Source organism: Rattus norvegicus, chromosome X (assembly GCF_021556685.1).
Source record: "Rattus norvegicus strain SHRSP/BbbUtx chromosome X, alternate assembly SHRSP_T2T, whole genome shotgun sequence".
NCBI classification, from domain to species: Eukaryota; Metazoa; Chordata; class Mammalia; order Rodentia; family Muridae; genus Rattus; species Rattus norvegicus.
The window spans coordinates 54,476,365-54,487,590 of record NC_141554.1 but is presented as its reverse complement, the minus strand read 5'-3'; positions in this window follow the sequence as shown (position 1 = coordinate 54,487,590).

Sequence of the window (11,226 nt, the reverse complement as noted above, 5' to 3'; positions counted from 1 at the left end):
TAAAGGGCTTGTGAAGTAATGCTTTAACAGACTTTGTTACATGAGTACCATTTAATGTCTTCAATGTGAGAAAATCTTACTTCATGCAATTATGCTCATTGACTAAAGTTAAATACCCTTTGGTCTTTAGCAATTATAAACTAGGGATTTAATCAGTTTTTTTTTTCTTTTTCTGAGTTACAATATTTTTGTTGTTGTTGTTTTTGTTTTCTGTTTTTTTCCTCCATCTTTATTAACTTGGGTATTTCTTATTTACATTTCAATTGTTATTCACTTTCCCGGTTTCCAGGCCAACATCATCCTAACTCCTCCTCCTTCCCTTCTCTATGGGTGTTCCCCTCCCTATCCTCCCTCTATTACTGCCCTCCCCCCAAGAATCCCATTCACTGGGGGTTCAGTCTTGGTAGGACCAAGGGTTTCCTTTTCCCCTGGTGCCCTTAATAGGCTATTCATTGCTACCTATGCAGTTGGAGCCAGGGTCAGTCCATGTATAGTCTTTGGGTAGTGGCTTAGTCCCTGGAAGCTCTGGTTGGTTGACATTGTTGTTCAAATGCAATGCATGCACATAAATTTTGTACATAGAAATAAAACAATATATGAATGTTTTCCTGTTTTCTATCATTTCCATAACTTGACAGATGAAGATCTGTCATTTAAAGACAGGTATATGAATAATGACAATATATTTTTACCTTAAATAATACCAATTATGTATTCATAGCATATCCTAAATACTGCAAATAATGTTAAATGATGGAGAAAGGAATCATGCAAGTTGGGGTGGAGGAAAGATTCATTAAAGAATTAAATTAGCTTTCCTTCCTCCAAATCAGACTAATTTTAAATTATTAGAAAAATAATCTGAAAGTGTTTACTAGAGGGTATTCCGCTCAACTTCATTTTATTAAAATATAGTCTATACTGGTATGTCTACTTGTCTCAGGGCATGCAAAAGTTATGGTCATCTTTGAGCTGTTTTCAAAACAGTATGCCAGTTTCAAGGAAATAGACAAGTCAAGTTTCCCTAAAAGGCAGAATTCAAAGAGAGGATTCAAGTTCCTAAACAGTACACATAGAATCATAGTTTCTATGTCTTTTTGCATTGTTAACCTGGCTTAATACAAATGAGATATAAGACCTCATAATACACACCAGAAATAAACTGATGTCTGCACAAACAGCAACAGCTATACTCACCATCATTCAAGAATGAAGCAAATACAATAAACCAGCTTAAATGAATAACATTTCCATTTCTTGAGAACATTTAAGGAAACTATAAGAACTAGAATTTGAAAATGTAACCACTCCTTGTAGCCACCAGCGCTAGCACACCACTGGATATCCCCCCAATAATGAATTCAATTTTAATAAAACTATTAAGTTATTTAATGTAAAACAGAGGGTTTTACAGACAGAAGCACAAACCTCAGAATTAATGGATATCAAGAGAAATTGGATAATTTTTTTAAATTCAAAGCAATAATCATGCTTTATATAAAACCCTTAAGTAGAACCTTGTAAGTTGTACTCAAATACAAGTCATATGAGCTTACTCACTATATTTGTACAATTTACAATTATGTACTTGGAATAAAGAATTTTATGTAATGTACTGTCATATCAGGCATTTAAAAATAAATGTATAATGTAGCTTTGAAAATATTGTTGGTATAACATATGCTAAATTCGATAAAAACATGTTTAGCTATCAGAAGTATCAGTTCTATCCATATGTCTGACTAGCAATAGAAGATTATCTCATCTCCCATATCTTACAACTAATTATTTTTCAACAGAGATGCTACACAAGCTTGCTTATCTTAAACAAGGTAAAATGTTATAAATATATAATATATGTCAAAAGTCATATGTTATACTGGTACACAATATGCACTATTTTATATCTGATATCTAATATCGAATGCCTAATGTTTAAATACAACTCAAGAAGTTAGACTTCAGAGAGGCAAATAACCCTATTAAAAATGGGGTATAGAGCTAAACAAAGACTTCTCAGCTGAAGAATATTGAATGGCTGAGAATTACCTAAAGAAATGTTCTACATCCTTAGTCCTCAAGGAAATGCAAATCAAAACAACCCTGAGATTCCACTTCACACTAGTCAGAATGGCTAAGATCAAAAACTCAGGTGACAACAGATGCTGTTTAGGATGTGGAGAAAGAGGAACATTACTCCATTGTTGGTGAGATTGCAAGTTGGTACAACCACTCTGGAAATCAGTCTGGAGGTTCCTCAGAAAAGTGGATATAGTACTACTTGAGGACCCAGTTATACCTCTCTTGGGCATATATATATATATCCAAAAGATGCCCCAACATATAACAAAGACACATGCTCCACTATGTTCATAGCAGCCTTATTTATAAAAGCCAGAAGCTGGAAAGAACCCAGATGCCCTTCAACAGAGGAATGGATACAGAAAATGTGGAACATTTACACAACAGAGTACTCAGCTATTAAAAACGACTTCATGAAATTCATAGGCAAATGGATGGAACTAGCAAATGTCATCCTGAGTGAGGTAACCCAACACCAAACACCACACATGTTATGTACTCACAGATAAGTGGATTAATATCCCACCCAAAAGCTGGAATTACCCAAGGTACAATCCACAAATCACATGAAGGTTGAGAAGATGACCAAAGTACAAATGCTTCAGTCCTTCTTAAAAGGAGGAATAAAGCTTCCTGGTTGCTGCCGCTGCAGAGAGCCCCTGGGCAGCACCCCACGAGCGAACCTGAGCCTCAGGACCACAGGTAAGACCAAATTTTCTGCTGCAAGAAAGCTGCCTGGTGAGCTTGGGACACACGGAAGCAGAATTTCTCTAGGACCGGGCACGTTCTGTGTTTACGGGAAGTCCCACACCCGCGGATCCCAGCCCGCAGCAGCACTCTGCTCCCAGACCCGGTGAGAGAGAGACCCAACCACCTGGTCAGGTGGGCACTCCTGAGGCTGCAGAGCGGAAGAGACCACCAACACTGCTCACCCCTGCCCACATCCCTGGCCCAAGAGGAAATTGTATAAGACCTCTGGGCTCCCGTGGGGGAGGGCCCAGGAGCAGCAGGACACCTGCCTGAGACACCGCAGGAACCTGAAAGAAACAGACCAGATAAACAGTTCTCTGCACCCAAATCCCGTGGGAGGGAGAGCTAAACCTTCAGAGAGGCAGACAAGCCTGGGAAACCAGAAGAGACTGCTCCCTGCACACACATCTCGGACGCCAGAGGAAAAAGCCAAAGACCATCTGGAACCCTGGTGCACTGAAGCTCCCGGAAGGGGCGGCACAGGTCTTCCTGGTTGCTGCCGCTGCAGAGAGCCCCTGGGCAGCACCCCACTAGCGAACTTGAGCCTCAGGACCACAGGTAAGACCAAATTTTCTGCTGCAAGAAAGCTGCCTGGTGAACTCAAGACACAGGCCCACAGGAACAGCTGAAGACCTGTAGAGAGGAAAAACTAAACGCCCGAAAGCAGAACACTCTGTCCCCATAACTGACTGAAAGAGAGGAAAACAGGTCTACAGCACTCCTGACACACAGGCTTATAGGACAGTCTAGCCACTGTCAGAAATACCAGAACAAAGTAACACTAGAGATAATCTGATGGCGAGAGGCAAGCACAGGAACCCAAGCAACAGAAACCAAGACTACATGGCATCATCGGAGCCCAATTCTCCCACCAAAACAAACATGGAATATCCAAACACACCAGAAAAGCAAGATCTAGTTTCAAAATCATATTTGATCATGATGCTGGAGGACTTCAAGAAAGACATGAACACACTTAGGGAAACACAGGAAAACATTAATAAACAAGTAGAAGCCTACAGAGAGGAATCGCAAAAATCCCTGAAAGAATTCCAGGAAAACACAATCAAACAGTTGAAGGAATTAAAAATGGAAATAGAAGCAATCAAGAAAGAACACATGGAAACAACCCTGGATATAGAAAACCAAAAGAAGAGACAAGGAGCTGTAGATACAAGCTTCACCAACAGAATACAAGAGATGGAAGAGAGAATCTCAGGAGCAGAAGATTCCATAGAAATCATTGACTCAACTGTCAAAGATAATGTAAAGCGGAAAAAGCTACTGGTTCAAAACATACAGGAAATCCAGGACTCAATGAGAAGACCAAACCTAAGGATAATAGGTATAGAAGAGAGTGAAGACTCCCAGCTCAAAGGACCAGTAAATATCTTCAACAAAATCATAGAAGAAAACTTCCCTAACCTAAAAAAAGAGATACCCATAGACATACAAGAAGCCTACAGAACTCCAAATAGATTGGACCAGAAAAGAAACACCTCCCGTCACATAATTGTCAAAACACCAAACGCACAAAATAAAGAAAGAATATTAAAAGCACTAAGGGAAAAAGGTCAAGTAACATATAAAGGGAGACCTATCAGAATCACACCAGACTTCTCGCCAGAAACTATGAAGGCCAGAAGATCCTGGACTGATGTCATACAGACCCTAAGAGAACACAAATGCCAGCCCAGGTTACTGTATCCAGCAAAACTCTCAATTAACATTGATGGAGAAACCAAGATATTCCATGACAAAACCAAATTTACACAATATCTTTCTACAAATCCAGCACTACAAAGGATAATAAATGGTAAAGCCCAACATAAGGAGGCAAGCTATACCCTAGAAGAAGCAAGAAACTAATCGTCTTGGCAACAAAACAAAGAGAATGAAAGCACACAAACATAACCTCACATCCAAATATGAATATAAAGGGAAACAATAATCACTATTCCTTAATATCTCTCAATATCAATGGCCTCAACTCCCCAATAAAAAGACATAGATTAACAAACTGGATACGCAACGAGGACCCTGCATTCTGCTGCCTACAGGAAACACACCTCAGAGACAAAGACAGACACTACCTCAGAGTGAAAGGCTGGAAAACAACTTTCCAAGCAAATGGTCAGAAGAAGCAAGCTGGAGTAGCCATTCTAATATCAAATAAAATCAATTTCCAACTAAAAGTCATCAAAAAAGATAAGGAAGGACACTTCATATTCATCAAAGGAAAAATCCACCAAGATGAACTCTCAATCCTAAATATCTATGCCCCAAATACAAGGGCACCTACATACGTAAAAGAAACCTTACTAAAGCTCAAAACACACATTGCACCTCACACAATAATAGTGGGAGATTTCAACACCCCACTCTCATCAATGGACAGATCATGGAAACAGAAATTAAACAGTGATGTCGACAGACTAAGAGAAGTCATGAGCCAAATGGACTTATCGGATATTTATAGAACATTCTATCCTAAAGCAAAAGGATATACCTTCTTCTCAGCTCCTCATGGTACTTTCTCCAAAATTGACCATATAATTGGTCAAAAAACGGGCCTCAACAGGTACAGAAAGAAATAAACCCATGCGTGCTATCGGACCACCATGGCCTAAAACTGGTCTTCAATAACAATAAGGGAAGAATGCCCACATATACGTGGAAATTGAACAATGCTCTACTCAATGATAACCTGGTCAAGGAAGAAATAAAGAAAGAAATTAAAAACTTTTTAGAATTTAATGAAAATGAAGATACAACATACTCAAACTTATGGGACACAATGAAAGCTGTGCTAAGAGGAAAACTCATAGCGCTGAGTGCCTGCAGAAAGAAACAGGAAAGAGCATATGTCAGCAGCTTGACAGCACACCTAAAAGCTCTAGAACAAAAAGAAGCAAATACACCCAGGAGGAGTAGAAGGCAGGAAATAATCAAACTCAGAGCTGAAATCAACCAAGTAGAAACAAAAAGGACCATAGAAAGAATCAACAGAACCAAAAGTTGGTTCTTTGAGAAAATCACCAAGATAGATAAACCCTTAGCCAGACTAACGAGAGGACACAGAGAGTGTGTCCAAATTAACAAAATCAGAAATGAAAAGGGAGACATAACTACAGATTCGGAGGAAATTCAAAAAATCATCAGATCTTACTATAAAAACCTATATTCAACAAAATTTGAAAATCTTCAGGAAATGGACAATTTCCTAGACAGATACCAGGTATCGAAGTTAAATCAGGAACAGATAAACCAGTTAAACAACCCCATAACTCCTAAGGAAATAGAAGCAGTCATTAAAGGTCTCCCAACCAAAAAGAGCCCAGGTCCAGACGGGTTTAGTGCAGAATTCTATCAAAGCTTCATAGAAGACCTCATACCAATATTATCCAAACTATTCCACAAAATTGAAACAGATGGAGCCCTACCGAATTCCTTCTACGAAGCCACAATTACTCTTATACCTAAACCACACAAAGACACAACAAAGAAAGAGAACTTCAGACCAATTTCCCTTATGAATATCGACGCAAAAATACTCAATAAAATTCTGGCAAACTGAATTCAAGAGCACATCAAAACAATCATCCACCATGATCAAGTAGGCTTCATCCCACGCATGCAGGGATGGTTTAATATACAGAAAACCATCAACATGATCCATTATATAAACAAACTGAAAGAACAAAACCACATGATCATTTCATTAGATGCTGAGAAAGCATTTGACAAAATTCAACACCCCTTCATGATAAAAGTCTTGGAAAGAATAGGAAGTCAAGGCCCATACATAAACATAGTAAAAGCCATATACAGCAAACCAGTTGCTAACATTAAACTAAATGGAGAGAAACTTGAAGCAATCCCACTAAAATCAGGGACTAGACAAGGCTGCCCACTCTCTCCCTACTTATTCAATATAGTTCTTGAAGTTCTAGCCAGAGCAATCAGACAACAAAAGGAGATCAAAGGGATACAGATCGGAAAAGAAGAGGTCAAAATATCACTATTTGCAGATGACATGATAGTATATTTAAGGGATCCCAAAAGTTCCACCAGAGAACTACTAAAGCTGATAAACAACTTCAGCAAAGTGGCTGGGTATAAAATTAACTCAAATAAATCAGTTGCCTTCCTCTATACAAAAGAGAAACAAGCTGAGAAAGAAATTAGGGAAACGACTCCCTTTATAATAGACCCAAATAATATAAAGTAACTCGGTGTGACTTTAACCAAGCAAGTAAAAGATCTGTACAATAAGAACTTCAAGACACTGAGGAAAGAAATTGAAGAAGACCTCAGAAGATGGAAAGATCTCCCATGCTCATGGATTGGCAGGATTAATATAGTAAAAATGGCCATTTTACCAAAAGCAATCTACAGATTCAATGCAATCCCCATCAAAATACCAATCCAATTCTTCAAAGAGTTAGACAGAACAATTTGCAAATTCATCTGGAATAACAAAAAACCCAGGATAGCTAAAGCTATCCTCAACAATAAAAGGACTTCAGGGGGAATCACTATCCCTGAACTCAAGCAGTATTACAGAGCAATAGTGATAAAAACTGCATGGTATTGGTACAGAGACAGACAGATAGACCAATGTAATAGAATTGAAGACCCAGAAATGAACCCACACACCTATGGTCACTTGATTTTTGACAAAGGAGCCAAAACCATCCAATGGAAAAAAGATAGCATTTTCAGCAAATGGTGCTGGTTCAACTGGAGGTCAACATGTAGAAGAATGCAGATCGATCCATGCTTATCACCCTGTACAAAGCTTAAGTACAAGTGGATCAAGGACCTCCACATCAAACCAGACACACTCAAACTAATAGAAGAAAAATTAGGGAAACATCTGGAACACATGGGCACTGGAAAAAATTTCCTGAACAAAACACCAATGGCTTATGCTCTAAGATCAAGAATCGACAAATGGGATCTCATAAAACTGCAAAGCTTCTGTAAGGCAAAGGACACTGTGGTTAGGACAAAACGGCAACCAACAGATTGGGAAAAGATCTTTACCAATCCTACAACAGATAGAGGCCTTATATCCAAAATATACAAAGAACTCAAGAAGTTAGACCGCAGGGAAACAAATAACCCTATTAAAAAATGGGGTTCAGAGCTAAACAAAGAATTCACAGCTGAGGAATGCCGAATGGCTGAGAAACACCTAAAGAAATGTTCAACATTTTTAGTCATAAGGGAAATGCAAATCAAAACAACCCTGAGATTTCACCTCACACCAGTGCGATTGGCTAAGATCAAAAACTCAGGTGACATCAGATGCTGGCGAGGATGTGGAGAAAGAGGAACACTCCTCCATTGTTGGTGGGATTGCAGACTGGTAAAACCATTCTGGAAATCAGTTTGGAGGTTCCTCAGAAAATTGGACATTGAACTGCCTGAGGATCCAGCTATACCTCTCTTGGGCATATACCCAAAAGATGCCTCAACATATAAAAGAGACACGTGATCCACTATGTTCATCGCAGCCTTATTTATAATAGCCAGAAAATGGAAAGAACCCAGATGCCCTTCAACAGAGGAATGGATACAGAACATGTGGTACATCTACACAATGGAATATTACTCAGCTATCAAAAACAACGAGTTTATGAAATTCGTAGGCAAATGGTTGGAACTGGAAAATATCATCCTGAGTGAGCTAACCCAATCACAGAAAGACATACATGGTATGCACTCATTGATAAGTGGCTATTAGCCCAAATGCTTGAATTACCCTAGATCCCTAGAACAAACGAAACTCAAGACGGATGATCAAAATGTGAATGCTTCACTCCTTCTTTAAATGAGGAAAAAGAATACCCTTGGCAGGGAAAGGAGAGGCAAAGATTAAAACAGAGACTTAAGGAACACCCATTCAGAGCCTGCCCCACATGTGGCCCATACATATACAGCCACCCAATTAGACAAGATGGATGAAGCAAAGAAGTGCAGACCGACAGGAGCCGGATGTAGATCGCTCCTGAGAGACACAGCCTGAATACAGCAAATACAGAGGCGAATGCCAGCAGCAAACCACTGAACTGAGAATAGGTCCCCTATTGAAGGAATCAGAGAAAGAACTGGAAGAGCTTGAAGGGGCTCGAGACCCCAAAAGTACAACAATGCCAAGCAACCAGAGCTTCCAGGGACTAAGCCACTACCTAAAGACTATACATGGACTGACCCTGGACTCTGACCCCATAGGTAGCAATGAATATCCTAGTAAGAGCACCAGTGGAAGGGGAAGCCCTGGGTCCTGCTAAGACTGAACCCCCAGTGAACTAGACTGGTGGGGGGAGGGCGGCAATGGGGGGAGGGTTGGGAGGGGAACACCCATAAGGAAGGGGAGGGGGGAGGGGGATGTTTGCCCGGAAACCGGGAAAGGGAATAACACTCGAAATGTATATAAGAAATACTCAAGTTATTAAAAAAAAAAGGAGGAATAAAAATATCCATAGGAGGAGATATGGAGACAAAGTTTGGAGAAGAGACTGAAGGAATGGCCATTCAGAGCCTGACCCACCTGGTGATCCAGCCTATATATATACAGCTATCATACGTAGACTGTATTGATGAAGCTAAGAAGTGCATGCTGACAGGATCCTGATATAGCTGTCTCCCGAGAGGTCAGTCAGAGCATGACAAATACAGAGGCGAATGCTAGCAGCAAACCATTGAACTGAGAACTGGGTCACCATTGGAGGAGTTAGAGAAAGGATTGAATGAGCGGAAGGGGCTTGCAACCCCATAAGAACAACAAAACCAACCAACCAGAGCTCCCAGGGACTAAAGCACTACCCAAAAAGCACACATAGACAGACCCATGGCTCCAGCTGTGTATGTAGCAGAGGATGGCCTTGTTGGGCACCAAAGAGAGGAGAAGCCTTTGGTCCTGCCAAGGCTGTACCCCCTAGTGTAGGGGAATGTCAGGGCAGTGAGGCACGATGGGGGGTGGTTGGGGAGGGGGAACATCATCATAGAAAAATGGGGTGGGGGTATGGGATAGGGGATTATGGACAGGAAACAGGGTAAGGGAATAACATTAGAAATGTAAATAAATATACCCAAGAAAAAAAATCAGAAAAAAAGATAACCACTTATTTATTGGAAACAATTACCAAAAATAACATTGAAACATAATAGTTCCATATATTAAATGTATTTTTTCCTATAAAAAATTCTCCTTGCCATTTTCTACCTTTCGGACAATATAAAATATAAACAAATGAAGGAAAAATAGGAAAGAGGGAAGGAAGAAAAGAAGGGAAGATTGTAGTGCAAGCTTACAAACACTATTAATTTTGCTTTCATATATCAGGGTTCAACTACTTTCTATATTTTTTCATGCTGGAATTGGCAAGGAAAATAATTTACTAGTAGTAGCAACTCTATGCTTCTTAACAAAACAAAATAAAACATAGAAAAAAGTAAAATATTTTCTTGATTGTTTAAGGACTCAAAAGCAAACGTATTTCAAGTGCATATTAACTTCTATTTTCATCAGAAACTTTTAATTCCTTCAGAGAATAGATTCATAGTAAAGACCAAAGCTTAGTTTCAAAAGCAGACAACATTTTGACCCTATCACTGATTATAAACACATTTTATTTTAAAGAAAACCTTCAATTTTGTTTTATTCCATTTCAGAAAGTAAAACAATTGTATTATTTCATTTGTAAAGTCATTCAACAGTAGTCCCAAATACGTAATCTAAATTTGCATAAAGGTACAGTGAATTTTCTTTATGACTGAAGAGCAAGATACCTATTTCCGTGACACAAAATTTACATCTAGCCTAAGAATATATTTTTGAAGAAACTTTTTATCTTCTATGTACTCACAGGTTTAAAAGTCCCACAATCATAAATATGATTAACTTGTAGGATTAATAAAGGCACTTACTTTTTATAATAATAGTCTATATCAGATTTATATAGGCATTTTCCCATATTTCAGATAATTATACCTTCATAGCTACTGTCCAATAAAATTTGTGAGTAACTTTTATTTTTTCTTCTTTGTTTTCAGAGCTGGGGACCGAACCCAGGGCCTTGTGCTTGCTAGGCAAGCACTCTACCACTGAGCTAAATCCCCAACCCCATGAGTAACTTTTAAAGAAATTCAGGAAACTACTTGATGCGTTCCATACTACTAGAGTATATAATTGACCCTGTTTTCTCAGGTGCTATATGCTAAGAACATTGTAATTTAAAAAAAATGTGCCAGGTTTTTGAAACCTAAGCAGTATTAAGTGCTCTAAAAGAGGTATGTATAGTTTCAAATCCTAAATAATATTATGAGCATTGTTTTATGACAGACATCATTACCAAATGACACTGCTTGGAATTAAAACTAAAG